Here is a 19168-nt window from a genome sequence, read left to right on the forward strand (position 1 = left end):
TTTTAGCAAAAGATGAGCCAGACTAAAATGTGGGAGAAGTGACTATCAACATAAGATTTAATAAAGTACAGGCAGGTGGGTTAACTAAATTTGGGGAATCCTTAGGAAAATTGTTGGGGGTGAGTAGGAAATTTGGTTAACTATAAAATGAATAATTCTTCAAAAACCATATTGGCAGATGGGCTAAACTAAGGTGAGCATAACCAGAGGAGAGGCTACTTGTGAATACCCCTTCCCCCCACATCCCCCAATGAAATGGGCAGATAAGAATACTCTACTCCAACAACCATGAAAGTGGCTAGAACAGGTTTTGTAGAGTATTTAGATACAAGGTCATCCTCTACCTCCTGATGTTTGTCTTGCCACTCAAAACCTCTGGAAGAGAGAGTGAGGCTGAAAACTTCATACAACTCTACCTCACTTAAATCCAACTCATTTACAAGTTGATATCAAGGATCCTCTTCCAAAAGGAAAGGCGGGGTAACTAGGTGGCACAGTGGATAGAGCACCGGCCCTGGAGTCAGGAGGACCTGAGTTCAAATGTGACCTGACACTTAATAATTGCCTATCTGTCTGATCTTGGACAAGTCACTTAACCTCATTGCCACAAACAAACAAACAAACAAACAAATAAAATAAACAAATGAATAAATAAATTAAGGACAAACAATATTACATGGGAACAATTAGACAATAAGCTCAATTACATTGATAATTATAATAATATAATAACAATAATAATATTTCTATAGAGATTTAAAGTTTTCAAAGCATTTTACAAATATAGTAACATTAAGAGGTTGATATTCTCATTATTCACATTTTATGACTGAGGAAATTGAGGCAAATATAGATTGATTGACTTACCCAGACTGAGATATCTAGTAAACCTATTCCAAGTCACAGTTTCTCATCTTCAAAAGATGCCCATGTTATGAAGGACACATGAGAAAATCTATGGAAAGTATTTTGGAAAGCCCATTGCTGTATATGTCATCATATGAAAATAAGAAGTCTCTGTCTCCAGCACCAATCAATACTCAGCTTCTGTCTTCCACCATAGTCTTCATTCCATTGTGCTCTCATAAAATTAAAATATCCCGTGTGTGGTTGCTGGAGATAGTGGTCGAAGACAGCCTAAGGCTCACATTTCCATGCCTTTACATAGGATGTTACAAGTCTCTGGATTATACTTTCCTGTATTCTACTACCTTCCTTCAAAACTCATCTTAAGTGGTACCTTCTTTAAGAAGTTTCTGGGGTGGCTAGGTGGTGCAGTGGATAGAGCACTGGCCTTGGAGTCAGGAGTACCTGAGTTCAAATTTGGTTTCAGACACTTAATAATTACCTAGCTGTGTGACCTTGGGCAAGCCACTGAACCGCATTGCCTTGAAAAATCTAAAAAAAAAGTTTCTTACTGGTATCCCATAATTCCATACCCCAAATTATTTTGCATATATTTCATATTTACTTTTCTGTGTTATTGTTCTATTCAGCTAATAAAATAATGGAATCATAAATTTGGAACTGGAAGAGACTTGAAGGATCATCTAATCAAACTTTTTTTTCACTTTACAAATACACAAACTGTGGTTATTTGAGCTTAACGACTTTTCCAGTATTACACAAGTAATAATTTCTGAATATTTGATGTGGGATTTGTACCCAGGATTTCCTAACTTCAGGTGAAACATTCCATCCATTCCACAGTCTGCTTCCTTCAAGGTAAGAATTATGAATTTTTTTTATCTGTCATATCTGTCTGTGGGTAACTACTTGATCTGTTCTGTTCTCTCCCTCCTTTCTGGAAAGTGTGCAGTTGAATTTTCTTTGCTCTCCTCCTTACTTCATTCTCAAAATCACACTTCAACAAGGAACAGAATTTCTCAACTCTTCAATGAATTAAAAAACCACAACTATAAACCTTGCTTTACTCTTCATTCTCTGTGTTATAGCTGCTTCTTCTCTATGTTCATCAATTAGGGGGCTAGGAGGCAAACCGCAAAGAAAGATATCACTTCCCCACTCCTCATCCATGTCCAAACATACATCAATCAATAAAGAAATCACTCAGTTTATTAAGTACCTACCTACTGTGTGTCACAATTTCTAGGTACAAAAAGCAAGGCAAAAATCAGGCCTCTTCTCATGTACTCTATGCCTCCCTCTTTATGGATGAGGAAATGAAACGCCAGGAGTGAGCATAAGAGGGAGATTGGAATTCATGTCCTTTTGTTCCACTTTTCTCACTCCACTATGCCAAGCTAAAGATATTTGATGTCATTTGGCAGGCTCTGAATAGCCAGCTGCACCTCATAATTTGAACCAGAAGTATTATCCATCTACTCTATCTTTCCAATATGAACAGCTAACTCTTCTTTTTCAAATAATTAAGTTCATGAAAAGATTTTATGTTATATATAACCCAAATCCTTAATACAATGGTCCCTGTGAACAGTAAGAAAATTTCAATTGTAATATCTTTCTATTTGACCTCTGTAAAACGTATCTTTCTTGATGTAATTGGGAAATATCACTTAATGCTATTAAGTGATTGAGCAGGTCACCAAACAAACTAATCTCTGCAGCCCTATCTTTTCTAGTCACATCTTTTCAATACTAATATTATGGTGCTATTAATCCACTTATGGATCATGGACTCCTACTATCTCAATGGAATTACTATTCAAATGAACCAGAGTAATTGAAAGAATCATAACAAATTAAAAAATGAGACTTAAGAAAACACTTTTAAAAATACATGTGACTGGGACAGCTAGGTGGCACAGTGGATAGAGCACCAGCCCTGGAGTCAGGAGTACCTGAATTCAAATCCACCCTCAGACACTTAATAATCACCTAGCTGTGTGGCCTTGGGCAAGCCACTTAACTCCATTTGCCTTGCAAAAACCTTAAAAAAAATATGACCAAAAATGGAAACAGGCTAGTCTTACATCAAGAGAGAAAGTAAATCATATTGCTAGATATAAGAATAGGAGTAAGAGGAAGGCTTCAGCATTTTATTTGAATTCCTTATGGAAGGTCTTGAATAGATGGGCAGTTGGTTCTTGTCCTTCATTACTGAAGAAGATCAAAATGGCATCACTATGTTTGAGAAAAAATACAGTGTGATCAGTCCAATAGGAGCTTGGAATTCCCCACCACAGGTCAGATGCAATTAATTCATGTGAACACCTAGTGTGGGTACTCTAAACTTAGGCATGTCACGTTTCCTTTGAACTACTTTGATTCTGCCTTCCTCATAGAATTTAGTGCCCTCACCGATGAGGGTACCCCATGCTGGGTAGTCCTGTTCTAGTGTCTCCCAAGCTGTACAGTCAATTCTCAAGTTCTTCAGAGAGATCTTCATGACGTCTCAGTATCACTTCTTCTGACCCTCTTGTGAGAGTTTGCCCTGTAGGAGTTCTTTATAAAACAGTTTTTTTGTTTTTTTTTTTTTTGTTTTGTTTTTTTAGCAAGCATATGTCTGGCATACTAACAAGGTATCCAGCTCATCTTGGTTGTACTCTCTGTAGTGATGGTGGAATGCTAGGCAGTTTAGCTGAGAAAGGACCTCAGAGTCTGGGATTTTCTTCTGCCAAGTGATCTTCAGAAGCTTCCTAGGACAATTCAAATGGAACTGATTCAATTTCCTGACATGGCACTGGTAGACTGTCTAGGTTTCAGAGGAATATAGCACTACAACTCTGTAGACTATCAGGTTGGTAGTCAATCTAATAACTCTTCTCTCCTATGCTTTCTTTTGGAGCAGCCTGGAGAATGCAAAGTTATGGAGGGATTGCAATCTGCATTGCTGACAGAGTACTCTTACCAAGGAGATTATCAATCTATCCATGTGTTAATCCATGTAGGATTCCAAATACAAGAATATTATAATCAGAATGGTGTATTAAAATTAATGAGAGAGAGAGAAGAAGAGGAGGAGGAGGAGGAGGAGGAGGAGGAGGAAGCAACAACAGGGAAGAGGGAGATCTTTTGGAAGGCTACTTCTATATTTCAGGTCAATATCTGAAGCTATAAATTTGATTGGGATTCCCAAGGAAAATCAATATAGCTCAATGTGACTAGACAGCATGGTGGCGGGGAGAAAATGACCAGGTATAAAATATATGTCTTGTGTTGATGGAGCCTAAAGGAATTGAAGGAGGCATGTCATGGGGGAAAAAAAGACAAAATAACAAAAAATATTAGTTATAGCGAAATGAAAGAAAAGGCATAGTGAATCATCAGAGTCATAGAATAGAGAAAAAAGGGTAGAAACATTTAACATTAAGTAATTCAAGATGATTCTTAATTCAATAAAAACAATTTCTATGAAGCAGAGATAATTAACCCTAAATTGTAAGAATTAATGGGGAAAGATTGAAAGCAAGGGAGATAATCTATTGGAAGAGCTTGGAGGCAAAGAAAGAAGGGGGAGTGGGTGGAAGATAATTCATTAGATCTATTACCTCTAGTTAATTCAACTTAATGTTTCTAGCTATTATTGTTTCTAAGGAAACTGGTTAACTTCTCTCACAATTCAAAGATTTGCAATCATCTATATTATCTTACCTGTGGAATTAAAATAAAAGGTTTTATTCTTCTAGTCTTTTGTGTTTAAATCCTACATAATATACATGCTGCTCCCAGTCATAATTTTTGGTAATGGTTCTAACTAAATCTGAGTGATTACCTTGACTTTCCAGCCTTGTCTCTTTCCCTTGGAGTTTCAATGGCTAAAAGACAGATTTACCCCATCTTTGCCTCTATTCACTGTCAAATCTATCAACACACTATTAAATGCCCATTTTTGTCAGTCTTTTCCTGACAAATTCTAGGGACACAAAGAAACGCAAAAGGCCATCCCCGCTTTCAAGGAGCTCACAATCAAATAAAACAGAAGACATTAACACAATTACAAATAAGTGAAGTTTACATAGGCAGCCAGCAATTGGACAGAGAAAACACATGAGAGGGGGTTTAGAAAGCAGTTGGAATATTACTGGGAATTGAAAGAGTCTAGGCAAACTTTAGGCCATTAAAGAGCAATCCATTGTTTAATGAACAGGTTCTATTGTGTTCATATATTCAAACATAGACTCTTGAAAGGACAAAAGAAATTGTCTAGTCAAATCTCATCAATTTGCAAATGAATAAACAAAAAAAAATCAAAGGTTTAATGATTCTCCAAAGGTCATTTAGTAGCAGAGTAGAAACCAAGTCCTCTTACTATAAACTCTACACTCCAAGGGTACTACACTATGGTAGTACACTGTCCATTGTCATCGGTAAGAGTTATCAAATGAGCAGATAAAGGAAGGAAGCAGCTAGTCCATTATTTATGAAGCAGTATGGCGAGAAGGAACAAGAAAATGGGAAGTACAAGGAACTGATGATGTCCAGCATGATGCTGAACAGTAGAAATCATCCATCCCAACCACATCATCAAAAACTAAATTTTGAGTTGTATCCCTGGATGAAAACATATTAGAAAGTTGTTTTACATTGGATAGAGAAGACAGAGTTCATCTCCTTAAGCAACTTTTTTGGCATGAAAAGTGATTTTTGTATATCATGTGGGAGGTTGTTCAATAGATCTGATCTGGAATAACTAAAACTATACCTCGTTGATTTTGTGAATGATTTTTTTTCTCTAGTTTAACTTGCAGTCTCCCTTTATTACACTCTAAATTTCCTTTTATCTAGTAGCCCATGAGCAAAAATGCTTTCAATTACAAACCATTTTTGGTCTATCAATTTCCTGCCAAAATTACACAAATACATTAACTTGATAAGCATTTCAAGTTTTTCTTCATCACCTTTCAAATAATAACCAATTTATGAATGTCATCCATGCCTGAGATTAACAATAATTGTAAAAGCTTTGTCTTTAATGAATGGAACTGAATTTCTTGAAACCTGAAATACAGATGCTACTAGGCATTATGGAACACTATTTCCTTAAGATAAAAGTGAATGGAAGAATGAAATAATGTATTACAAGATGATGTCAGAGACAAGAAGACCTAGAGTCATGTCCTATCCATGACACAAACTGTGAAATTGGATAAGCTGCTTACTCAGGTAATTTCTAAGGCCATAACTTGAAAAGATAGCTCCTTTGCATTGATAAACAAAGTTCCCTAATAGGAACTCTCAACAACAATGAAATCATATGAGCAATTTTTTTAAGTAGGCATAGTTGATCAATAAACATTTATTAAGGTCTTGATATATAAGAACAATGCTGACAACCGGGGGGTACAAAGAAAGAAAAAGACAGATACTACTCTTTTAATTAGTTGTTTAATGAGGAAAAGAATGACAAAAATGAGAATAGACAAATGGTCTACCTGTCTCAAGAGGCTCTGATCCATTTTTCATTCAGTCATTAAGTGATTTTCCTAAAATACAAGTCCCATCATGTCACCTCCCCACTCAATAAATTCCCATGACTCCATATTTCTTCCAGGATCAAAAACAAAATGCTTTTTCTTGATATTTGAAGCCCTTCATAACTTAGCCCCTTCCTATCTATCCAATCTTCTTATAGCTTACTGCCAGACATGTACTCTTCCATCCAGTGACACTTGCTTCTTGGTTGATCCAAGACAGGACATTCCATTGCTCAGCTTCAGGAATTTTCCCAAGCTGTCTCCCATCCCTGGAATGCTCTGTCCTCTACTCTGACTTCTGATCCTGTATCTCAAATAAAGTCTCACCACCTACAAGATGCCTTCCCTAACCATTCTTAATTCTAGTGATGGCCCTCTGATTTCCTATTTATTCTTTATATAATTTATTTTGTACATAGCTATTTTCATGTTGCTTCCAACTTTAGATTATGAGCTCCTTGAAGTCAAGATCTGTCTTTTATCTCCTTGTATCCCCAGTGCTTAGCAAATAGTTGATTAATAAATGTTGAGCAATGGATTGATTGTTTAAATACAGTAAAATTAAAGACAATCAATCAAGGAAAGATTCAAATTATACTAAATAAACCTTGTAACATTCTCTTAATACTGTAATGAAAATTCAGTATAAAAGTTTTTTATACTCTTAATTTAAATATGACTTGCTCAAGTATCTTGGGTTCTTTAGATGGAATTACTCAACCAAATCAACTCAGCATCAGTCAAGACTTTAAAAGAGTTCAGTCAAAAATATTTTTACCATTCACTGTTTGAATGTGTATGTGTATAAATATTAAGTAAGTACTAAGCTGTAGGTAGGTAGAAAAGTAAATAGAATCCTACACTTGGAGTTAGGAAGATGACAGTTCAAATGCTGGGTCAGATAGTCAACTATGATCTTTGCCTGCCTCGTAGCACCTACCTTCCAAGGTTGTTATGAGAACCAACTAAGACAATATTAAGAATGTGGCATGAACTCATTGATTCAACATGTGAATCAATAGCTATTATGTGTTTAAAAGCACAAAAGAGGGGAGAAAGAGAGGTATTAGAGTTTAAAAAAGAAATCACTTTATACTAGGGAGAAGGATATACAGTTCAGGGAGATGGAAGCATTTGAGCTGAACTTTGAAAGAGCAGAAGAACATTATGTATAAAAATGTTACACTCTGAAAAGCATTTTACATATATTATCTCAATATCAAATGAATAAAAGTTAGGAAAAGCTAGTTGGAAATTATTTTCACATGCAGTTGCCTTTACAAACATTTCTGTATTTGTCTTGGGAAATTTTACTTGATACATCTTCCCTCTCTCTCTATGTATTGTTGTAACAACTGTCTGAAAAAAAATGGGAAAAATCAACAAAACCAATACTTTTTGTCTACCCAATGCCACTGGTGAGAGAAATTGAATTAATTACTTCATTGACACTTTACTTTGGTATGGAATAGCCAAAATAAGCCATGGTGTTATAATTAGGTATTCAATTTTTTCTTACCTCAGGAACTTATACTTTGTATATTGGTTATGGCTATTAATATCCATATCTTTTTGAATTTCCAGGTACAACTTCTAAGGAAGTACAGCTGTCCTTTCTAAAATTGTCTATAGCACCATTATCCTTCATTGAATCTTTTGCCCTCTAGATTTTACATGCTTAAAAATGTTAATGGATATACCAATTGGCATTACCCCAAGGTTGCAGCTAATGGGGGAGCCATTTTCAAGTGATTCATTCCCTTGTTCTTTAATTTAAAGCAGTTCTCTGGTGGCTGCCATATGTGAATAAAGGCTTCCTCTAATTGACAGCCAATACAGCTTGTTAAAATGAGCTCCAACTTGGTTGAAATTCAAAGCATAGTATCCTTGGTACAAACTTGTTTATCTATGGAAGGGGAAAAGGAGCCAAGGCAAATGAGCAGGTGACAAGACTTCTATGTAACTGGGTAACTAATTAAAGTTACCTAATTCTACTCCATGGCAGGTTGCTATTGCAGCTAATGTTACATCCAGAAGATTGAATTTTATTCTTCAAAAAAGGTTTATATAATAGCCTTGTTTCTTATATTTTAGAATCTAGACAATAACTGACAAAATTACAAAATAACTGATGAAATTATAGTCTTCTAATTTGCAAAAGGATATATTCAATGGAATAAGTTAAGAAAATTGCTTTAAAGTTTGGACTCTACCATTATTTTGAGCTGTAGCACATCAAAGCTGTCCTCTGGGTCTCAGTTTCCTCAGTTGTAATTTAAAGGCTGGGACAATCTTTGAGATCCATTCCAGTTTTTTTAAATTTTTTTGTTTGATCTCCTTTTTTCAATAACCTAATAAATTTTTTAAAAATTATTTCAGATTTTTGGATCCTGTTCTCATAAACAACAATGAATCCTGAGTGTATGTATGTATGTATGCATATATATATATGTATATATATATATATATATATATATATATATATCCATCCTTTGAGAAAGGACACAGCAAAGCATATACATATATACATATGGTTTGCTGTGTCCTTTCTCAAAGAGAACATAGCCTTTGGAGTTAGAAGATCTGTGTTCAAATCTTGCCTCAGTCACTTACAACCTGTGTGCCTTTGGTGTTCGTTAGTCATTTATTTTCTCTTGGCCTTGGTTTCTTCATCTGTAAAATATGAAGTTTAGATTAGATGACCTAAATGCTTCTATTTAGACGTAAAAGATAATTCTAGAGAAAATAGCAGTTTTCTTTAACTGAATCCTTTTCACTGACTCTTGCAGAAAAGGAAAGGAAATGAAGAAGCATTTATATGGAACCTGTTAAATGGCAGACACTATTATTATTATTATTATTATTATTATTATCATTTATTTTTTATTTTTTTAGATTTTTGCAAAGCAGTGGAGTTAAGTGGCTTGACCAAGGTCACCCAGCTAGGTAATTATTTTTTTTATATTTAATATTTATTTATTCTCATTTTGTACAAATAATGTTTTTATACATTAATAAAATATTCTTATTTAAGAGTAAACAAAATACCCCTCCCCCAAAAAATATAGTCTCACTTGAGCAATAAAGTAAAGGGGAGAGAAAAAATTAAAATAAAAAAATAATAATAATTGTAGGGATGTCCAGGTGGCACAATGGATGGAGCCCTGGAGCCAGGAGCACCCAAGCCCATATCCAGCCCCATACACCCAACAATCACCCAACTGTGTGACATGCAAACCACCCCAACCCCACTGCCCTGCAAAAACCAAAAAAGAAAAAGAAAAAAAGATCCAGAATAAAATAAAATAGTAATAATAGCAGGGGTGGCTGGGTGGCAGACAGCATTGGCCCTTGAGTGAGGAGCACCTGGGTCCAAATCTGGCCTCAAATCAAAGATCAAACCTTCTGTTCAGCTCTGGCCATTCCAACATTTGAAACATTTGAAATTCCCCTGGTTCATTGAAAGTCCATCTTTTTCCCTAGAAGAGGACATTCATTTTTGCTGGGTAGTTGATTCTTGGTTGTAATCTAAGCTCTTTTGCCTTCCGGTATATTATATTCCAAGCCCTACGAGCTTCCAATGTAGCTGCTGCTAAGTCCTTTGTGATCCTGACTGCAGCTCCACTTTATTTGAATTGTGTCCTTCTAGCTGCTTGTAATATTTTCTCTTTGACTTGGGAGTTCTGGAACTTGGCTATAATATTCCTAGGGATTGGTTTTTGGGGATCTCTTTCTCAGGGGGATCGGTGGATCTCTCCATTTCTATTTTGCCCTCTGCTTCTAGGATATCAGGGCAATTTTCCTGTAGTAATTCTTTGAAAATGATGTCAAGGCTCTTTTCCTGACCACGACTTTCAGGTATTCCAATAATTTTTAAATTATCTTTCCTAAATCTGTTTTCCACATCAGTTGTTTTTTCAATGAGATGTTTCACATTTTCTTTTAATTTTTCATGGTTTTGGTTTTGAAGTATTGAGTCCTGATTTCTCGTAAATTCAACAATCTCCCTGAGTTCTATTCTTTATCTGAAGGATTTGTCTTCCTCAGAGAGTTTTCTTATCTCTTTTTTTTTCCATCTGGCCAATTTTGCTTTTTAAAGCATTCTTCTCCTCAATAACTTTTTGAACTGTTTTATCTATTTGATCTAAGCTGGTTTTTAGCATGCTATTTTCTTCAGCATTTTTTTGGGGGGATTTCCTTAACTAAGTTGCTGACTTCATTTTCATGTTTTTCCTGCATCTCTCTCATTTCTTTTCCCAGTTTTTCTTCTAAATCCCTCATTTGATTTTCGAGTCTCTTTTGAGCTCTGTCATAGCTGTAGCCCAATTTCTGTTTTTTTCTTGGAGTCTTTAGATGCAGGAGCTTGTGCTTCCTCATCTTCACACTGAGGATTTTGATGCTACTTGGGATCATAGACAATGTATTTCTCAATGGTGTTCCTCTTTTTTTCTGCTTGCTCATTTTCCCAGCCTGAGCCTCTTTTGGGGGTGCTTCCTGAGCTTTTGGGACACTCCCCAAAGGGTCTCAGTGTGTGAGGCTCTGTGCTCCCTCCTTGTCTGTGAATGACCATATGTGCCCCCTCTGCCACAAGGCTGAGGTGGAGGGGGCCCCTGATGTTCTATGGAGGGTCCTAGACTGCGATCAGGATCTGAATCTGATCAGAGCCCCAGAGTCCTGTTCCGGGGCAGAGGACAGAGCTCCGCAGTCTCTCTCTTTTCACTCCCCTCTCTCAGTTCAATGGGCTCATGCCCTGGGGGCTCCTGCTTAATGGCTTTGCCTGCCTCTGTTTCCTGTATCTGGCCAAGCTGCTCACTGTGTGCCCTGAGGGTTGGGCTTCTCGTGCTTGCCCTGGCAGAGGCCTCCTGCTGTTCCTTCAATTTGTGCCTGGTGCTCCCTGGGGTGTATCTCAGGAAACTCCCCAGCTTCTGTGAGCCTTGGCTCCCAGTGCCCTGGGGCTGCCTCCAGGAGGCTGAAGTTCTTTCTCTCTGGTGGGCCACCCCTCTGGCGGGCTGCCCCTCCAAGCCCAGGGAGCAGAGCCTTTCTGCTCTTTTCCAGGTTACCTTGAGTAGGAAAACTGCCTTACTGGGTACCTCTGTGGGTTCTGTTTCTAGAAAATTTAGTTAGAGTCCTTAGTTTAGAAGATTTATGAGAGAGCACCTAAGACACCATCCACTCTTGTCACCATCTTGGCTCGGCCCCCCACCCCCATTCCAGTTCTAATGTACTATGACTCTCTACAATAATATATTTTCCTCAATTTGCTCTTCATATCTGACATTTGCATTATTTAGGGTTCATCAAAAAGTGTCACATAACTGGGTACAATTTTGATCACCATAACCATTCCATTTGGAATTATTTTCCCTTTCTTTTCTTAGGCAGATCCTAACAGAAAAACAATATTTCATTTGGGGAGTTTTTAAAAATTTTTCATATTTACGTTTCAAATGCAAGTGAAAGAATAAAACACATGTTTTCTTTTTGGCTCCACTGGAGCCCTGTGTGGCACTGAGAATTTGACTAGACTAATCTAAAGATAAAGGTATAGAGGCACAGCAAGCATTCCAGCCTATAGTTCTGTACTATTGCCCTCAGAAATGATAGCTGAAATGAATAGCATGAATTCAATTGGAAGTAGTAGTGAAGCAAATGTATTGTTAATGAAATTTTGCTATTTGTCATGGTTTTAGATTACTTAGGTCAATAAAGATAGACATTTCAGATCAGGAGCATTGGGAATTGGCTGGTTCTGTAGAATATCAAATAACATGTTTTTCTCATCTTTGATTATATTGGAACTTAAAAATATAAGGATACCATAAATCAACTTTTATTCCAGATAGTGCTGGGAAGATAAGAGAAATTTAATTGCTTGTCAATAGACTGTTGTGTTATGTTTTCTCCTCTTCCTCAAATCAAGTTTTCTCAAAAAAAATCTTTATCTTTTCACAAAAGAAAAATGTTAGCCATTTATTAACAGTTTCAAATAAACCAGGAACTAATAAATTAAAGGGCATTTGAACCACAGTCTCACTCTTCCATCTATGAGGACCCAGAAATTGTTTTTGTACAAACTTTGCAGTATTAAAGCACCATTGATCCAAACTATGAGTTTTATTGTCAACATTTTAAATTGCCCTTTCGCTGTAAACACCTTCAGAGATTATCATAATACATTATACATTCAATTTACAAATCATATCTATCGACAAACATTTTCTTATTTTCTTGCCCCAAATGACTTCATTTGATTCAGACAGCATCTTACTTCAAATTTTAACTAAAGGCAATGTAATTAAGGGGGAGGGGGAAATTATTGGTTCCAGGGACAAACAGTTTGAGGTCTTACCATTTATCTTCCTTGAGCTGGGCAAATCACTTAACTTTTCCAGGCTTCTCATCTGCAAAAAAGAGGAAGTTGGACAAGATGATTCCAAAGGTACTTTCAGACTCTACGATTCTATTCTATTCTTCCTTCTTCATGTCATAACTTTTTATCATTTGCCAGTTCAAAATATACTGACAAGACAATCTATCATCTCCATTTTCTATTTTACTGAATTGGAAAACCTCCTTCATTATCTCTGCCCCCCCCAAACACTTCTTATTTAAGGCATCAAGATATGATGCAAGGGAAATAATCATTTTTAAGCACCTATTTTATACAAGACAATGTGTTAAATCCTTTACAAAAAAATGGTTTTTTTGTAGCCTGGAGTAACCCTGGAAAAGAGGTCATAATACTATTCCTTTCTTAGTATTGAGGAAACTGTGGCAGGCATAGGTTAAGTGGTTTACCCAGGGTCATGCAACTAATGAGTGTGGCCTAAAGGATAGAGCCCTGGACCCTTCTGAGACCTGAATTAAACTTGCAATTCTGATCCTTAGTATTTTCATTTCAACATATGCCTTCATTTCCTCGACTGTAAAATAACGACTGTACGTAATGCTTGTTTTATACATGTCTTTTTAGACTCACAATGAAGGGCTTTATAAAATTAAAAATATTTAAATGGAAATTGTTTTACTATTAGAAATATAATATGGTTTAAAGACCTGATTAACCCCCTGAAATTTGTTTTTTAAAAGGGATAAGCATTGCCTGTCTGTCCTAAGGATGATTTGGACTCTTGTGGCATCTGAGACAGAAGAGCAATGAGTTACACAAGTTTTTAGAAAGAGTTTATAAAGACACAAGTAATTCCTAAAGAGGGAGTGAGAATAACCTGCAGAGGAAGGTATGGGACTAGAAAAGTACAAAGAGAACAGCAGCAACAGGAATGAGGGAGACGGCATCCTCCACTGCTCTGAGGACTTATTCAGCCAAAATGGAGAACAATTGTTAGAATGGGAGCAACAGGCCAAAGACAAAATCGAAGGAAGAACTAAATTGCTACTGAGAAGGAATAAAGTGAGGTGACCATTAAGCCCCTGATGCTCCATTGGAAGACAACATATATAAAGTGAAGCAGCAAGTTGTACTTACCTCTTCAAGGGATGGGGGAGTAGTACCAGAAACTCCATTTTCTCCCCAACTTTACATAATTCTCAACTTAACTCATTTACCTAAGCATTTCTAGCATATTGATTTTGCCTCAAATATTGAAGCTTTGAAAATATACAACATTTAAATTAGACAACAGCCAAACTTCTTCCCCAGTATTAGGAATTTTCCTGACTAGGGATGCTGAGATATTAGGGTTATGTTAGCAACTTTTCATCATCTATAAACTCTATAAAATAACAGTGAAGGACCACTTTGATCTGGAGGCCATTATATAGCTCTGGAATATATTCATAGAGTCTTGTTGACTGAAATTCTATAAAGTAGGTGGTGAGAGAAGAGGGGTTAATAACAACTGAAGAAACTGTCATATCCTAATCCCCTACCTCAACACATAACAAATGCCCTTAGGGAAAAAGTTAAAATGTACTTTTCCAGAAAAATTCTACTATAAATCAATCAACTCTATTCTTCATGGTGATATCCACTGATAGTTATACCCCAAAGTAAGTCAATTTTCATCTGTACATCGGTCATCACCATTTTTAGTTTTTTCTTCTTGAGGTATGTGTAGATATTCTAGTTAAAACATTAGAGTTCCATATTTGAAGTCCTATAGACAGATTTCCGGGATGAATGAACTTAAAAGATATGAATTCAGGTGGAAATGGAAATTTATCATCATAGAATCATCATAGGATTCAAATTGGAAAGAAGCTTAGAAATTATCTAATCTAGTTCTCTCACTTTAATGTTGAGAACATGCCAAAGTTGCACTGTTAAAAGGAGAGGTAGGATTCATAGTCCAAAGTCAACATTGATATAATTAATTATTTACTCCTCTGTCATTTAAGTCCCTTTACATTTCATCCCCAATTTCATTTTGCAGCATTATGACATATTATTTCTTCATGAATTCTATAGCTCACCAAAGTGACCTTCCTAACTTTCCTCATACAAAAGCTCCCCATTTTCCATTTCAATAAATTGTTTCTCACATCTAAAATTCATCCTCCTTAAATTCTATCTTTTAGAATTCCAAATTTCTTTCAAAGATCAGTTCAAAAAGCGTGTTTTATGCTAACCCCCAAAGTTTTTTATACCATCCCCCAAATACATTTATTTTATATATTTAATAAATATATATATGTAAATATATATAAGATTGTCTCTTCCCATAAAATATTACCTATTTATTTTCTATTCGTTTCTTAATACAATTCTTTGCATATAGTAGGCACTTAATAATTTCTGCTAATTCACTTAAATCATATAGTTTAAGAATCCACTGACTTTCCTTTAGACAATATATTTACCAGTATTTCTTTTACAAGATGTCATGCTATATCTAGAACAGATTTTTATTTTTGTCTTAAAATTATTAACTAACCCAATTAGTTGTTTTGTTTTTGTTATTTTATTTTTGTTGTCATGAAAAAAAGGTTGGCTGATATAATAGAAAAAGAAATAGAATATATTTAATAGGTAGTGTTTGATTATAATTTATTAGTTCTCAGTTTAGCTCTCTATTACTATTAATTCATCATTATTTTCATGACAAACTACACAGATGACATGAGCTCTTGAGTTTAAATTAATGAACCAGTAAAAAGTAAGCTCTTTGCTGCAAGAGACTTTAATTTTTATCCTTGCATCTCTAGAAATTAGAATGTCTTGTTCATAGTAGGGAGATGGTTGTTCAATTGACTGGTGTTGCATTAGATCACTGGAGGAAAATGATTAAATTAATAAGAAATTTATCAATACACCAAGAAGTATATTATTTTAGGTCCTATTTGAGACCCTGTGGCAGATATCAAACTATGTGAAACATTTGCTTGTCCGAAAGAAGTTTACAATCTAATTGAGGCAGAGGAACTAACAGTCGAGAAGCAAATCAATGGCACATGAACTTTAGGTAGCAATGTCATGTCTTCAGACCCATTTTACTACTTATTGTAGCTCATTGTATCCATTATATCCCACAAGAGTGAGAAAGTATAAGTGGGAATATGTGTCTGTAAGAGAGACATTTAGGAAAAGAGCATTGACTGGAAATGGGGAGGAGATTAAAGAAAGGGTCTTATCAATTAAGTACAAGCCCAACATTTTTAACAGACATGACTGGGAGCTTTGGTAGTGTATTTGAGAGAAATGATGGGTAATTTGAGAGGAAGATTTGGGGGCATCCATATGGTAAGAGAAACGATCAGTTCAGCATGATATGTGGAAACTGAGGTAACAACAAGATGTGGAATCTGATAGGATAAGCAAGTCATTGGAAATGTAGAGATGCAACTCATCAGACAAGACTGTAAATATAATTTGAGGGTCATCACCTGATATCCTGAGATGAAACACCTAAAACAAGAGAACTTTGGTTTTCTGTCAAGAAAAAAATAATTCAAAAATTCCTTAATGAACTAAATGTCAAAAATAAGAATGAGTTTTTATTATTAGGAATAAAATGACCCTTCTATACATTATTATCCTTTAGCAGCTAATGAGTGTCAATGAGCATCTTTTTGGAATGGAAATAAATAGAAAGCAAGAAATGAGTACATCACTTAAACTCATATAATCTGGATAAAAGAAAGAACAATCCCAAAACCTTAAAGGTCATTGGTCTTTTCAGATGTTCATGATGATTTCTCATTAATTTTTACAGTATTTGTCTTGGATAGTGTTTAATTCCTTTTTGTTCTCCGCCCCCCCCAAAAAATGAAAGCCACTATAAAGAGTATGTGGAGCATATAAATTCCTCTTGCAAACAAAATTCATGATGAAGAAATAGCTAGGAATAAATAATTCAGGTTTGAGAAGTGAGTTTTCAAATCCATTAAAGATGGAATGAATAATTATTCAGCATCACTAAACTTATAGATATTCAGTAAGTCAAGGCACAGATCATCATGAAGTAAATTGCATGTCACTAAAATAATGCAGTTCACACACACACACATATTTGGAGATAGAGAGAGAGAGAGAGAGAGAGAGAGAGAGAGAGAGAGAGAGAGAGAGAGAGATCTCAAGTGCCATAGTGATAATAAAATTCTAAATGACAACTATTCTTCTGGGTCTGCATTTCAAATATTAAGAACTAATCAGTTTCATTTTATTTTATGTGAAAGTGTCTATTTAAAGTTAGCTATTTAACTAAAGTAAGAAATGACCTTGGGGTTCTTCCAAAAAAATGATTTTTCTCTGCAGTTCCTTCCTTTATGGCGACACTCAGAAACCACATCCTTTTTTGGACCTTTGGACCTCTAAATTATCTCCAATTCCAATTGAAACTGATCTCGTCATTTTCAAATTCTTGTGATACTTTCTCTTGTCCTCTCTTTGCATTTATCTCACCACCCCATATATCATCGTTACTTGTATATTGATCCAATTCACCTTCCCCATCAAATGATCAGTTCCTCAATACCAAAACTTGCATTATAGTTTTTTTTATTCTTAGTCCTCATATAATAAGCACTTATTAACAATTGATAAATACATATCATATATATGTGTGTTTATGTGTGTAAATATAATGTATATATTGATGAAAGAATAAATGAGTTTGAATTTTAATTATTGAATAAATATTTGCTTAATATATATTATGGAAGGTTTCCCTTTTCCAATTGATGCTTTATTTTCATGCCAATAAATGAAGAGTTTTACTAGACCTGGAGAAAATAAACAAGCAAACATTTATAAGTAGTCTTTTGTGAAATGTCACTTGCATTAATACACTTATGCATCTTGATAATTAGAGAAGCCACAAGCTATAACTCATTCTCAATGGATTCTGTGATCTCTCAAAGTCATGAGTTCCCTCTAATAGTACAGATAAAATCTTTACCATGAGTGATTCTTAACGATTAACTCTCCAGGAGGAAGGTTAGGTGAGTGTGTGTGGGGGAATATGTTTGTAAGTTTAAGTTGCATTATTAATATTTTCCACATTACTTTCTTAACTTTAGAAAAATCAACAAAATAATAAATAAAGCCTTGATTTGGAGTATTTTTGAGGCTTGTCAAAGAATGAATACTCACATTGAACATTTAACAATTCACTCTCCATAAACTGACTCCAGCACAAATGTCAGGAGAAAGATCCATCTCATATATGAGAGACTTTCCTTATTTGCTCTGATGTTAAGGGATTTGATATGTAATCAAGACATCTCTTCCTGTCATACAGTTCCTTGTTGAAAGCTTTCATTCACATTCACATTCTTCAAAGTAGTTTCTCTGTTGGGTTGATGTTACAGATCCATCATTCACACAAGGAGCCTTTCCTCTATCTTGTGTGTTATTATTACTCCTAAAGAGTCCACTTTGTCCTATAGTTCACTGTCACATAGCAATAGCTGTGGAACTTTAGCATTTAAAACTATGGACTTCTGCATCCAGGAGAAATTTGGGATCAATAAATAGAAGCTTTTATTCAAAGATTCAATTGAACTTTTTCCTCTTCCTATTCATTTCTAGTATAAACTAGTTGTCCTAATTCAAGGACTGTCCCAGACATAAATGCTGATGTGTTTCCTTAGACTAGAAATTCTTAACTTTTTCTGTGTCATAGATCTTTTAGTTTTCTGGCAAAATCTAAAGACCCCTTTCTAAATGCATAAAATAAAATACTTAGAGTTGTCAAGGAAACCAATGCTATTTAAATAGTTTTATAAATATATAAAATTCAATTTTATAAATTTATTAAAAAATCAGAGTGTATTAATCAAAATACATGTGGAAATCTGAGAATTCTTCATCCACTTCATCTGTCTTGTGTGGAAGGACAGGTCAACTGTTCTGTTTAATAGAAGAGAGCAAAATCAAGAACAATGAGTAGAAGCTGCAGAGGCCATTTTAGGCTTGATGGGAGGAAAAACTAACAGTTTATTGTTGTTATTCAGTCATTTCAGTCAAGTCAGATACTGTGACTCCATTTGGGGTTGTCTTCGAAAAGACACTGTATAAATTTGCCCTTTTTATCTTCAGTCAATTTTACAGATAAGGAAACTGTGGCAAGCAGGGTTAAGTGGCTTGACCAGGATCAAACAACTAGTAAGTGTCTAAGATCATATTTGAACTCATTTGAACTCTCATCCTTTTAGGCCCCTTTTCCCAATAGATCTTGCTCCATTAAAATTTGAACTTCTTAAGAGCAGGGAATAACTTTCTTATCTAATTCTGCCTCTGAGCATAGTTCATTGAGGGCCAAGTAAGTGATCATTGAATGATCTATCTTTTTTTTTAAATGATTTTAACC

Source organism: Macrotis lagotis, chromosome 6, assembly GCF_037893015.1.
Source record: "Macrotis lagotis isolate mMagLag1 chromosome 6, bilby.v1.9.chrom.fasta, whole genome shotgun sequence".
NCBI lineage: Eukaryota > Metazoa > Chordata > Mammalia > Peramelemorphia > Peramelidae > Macrotis > Macrotis lagotis.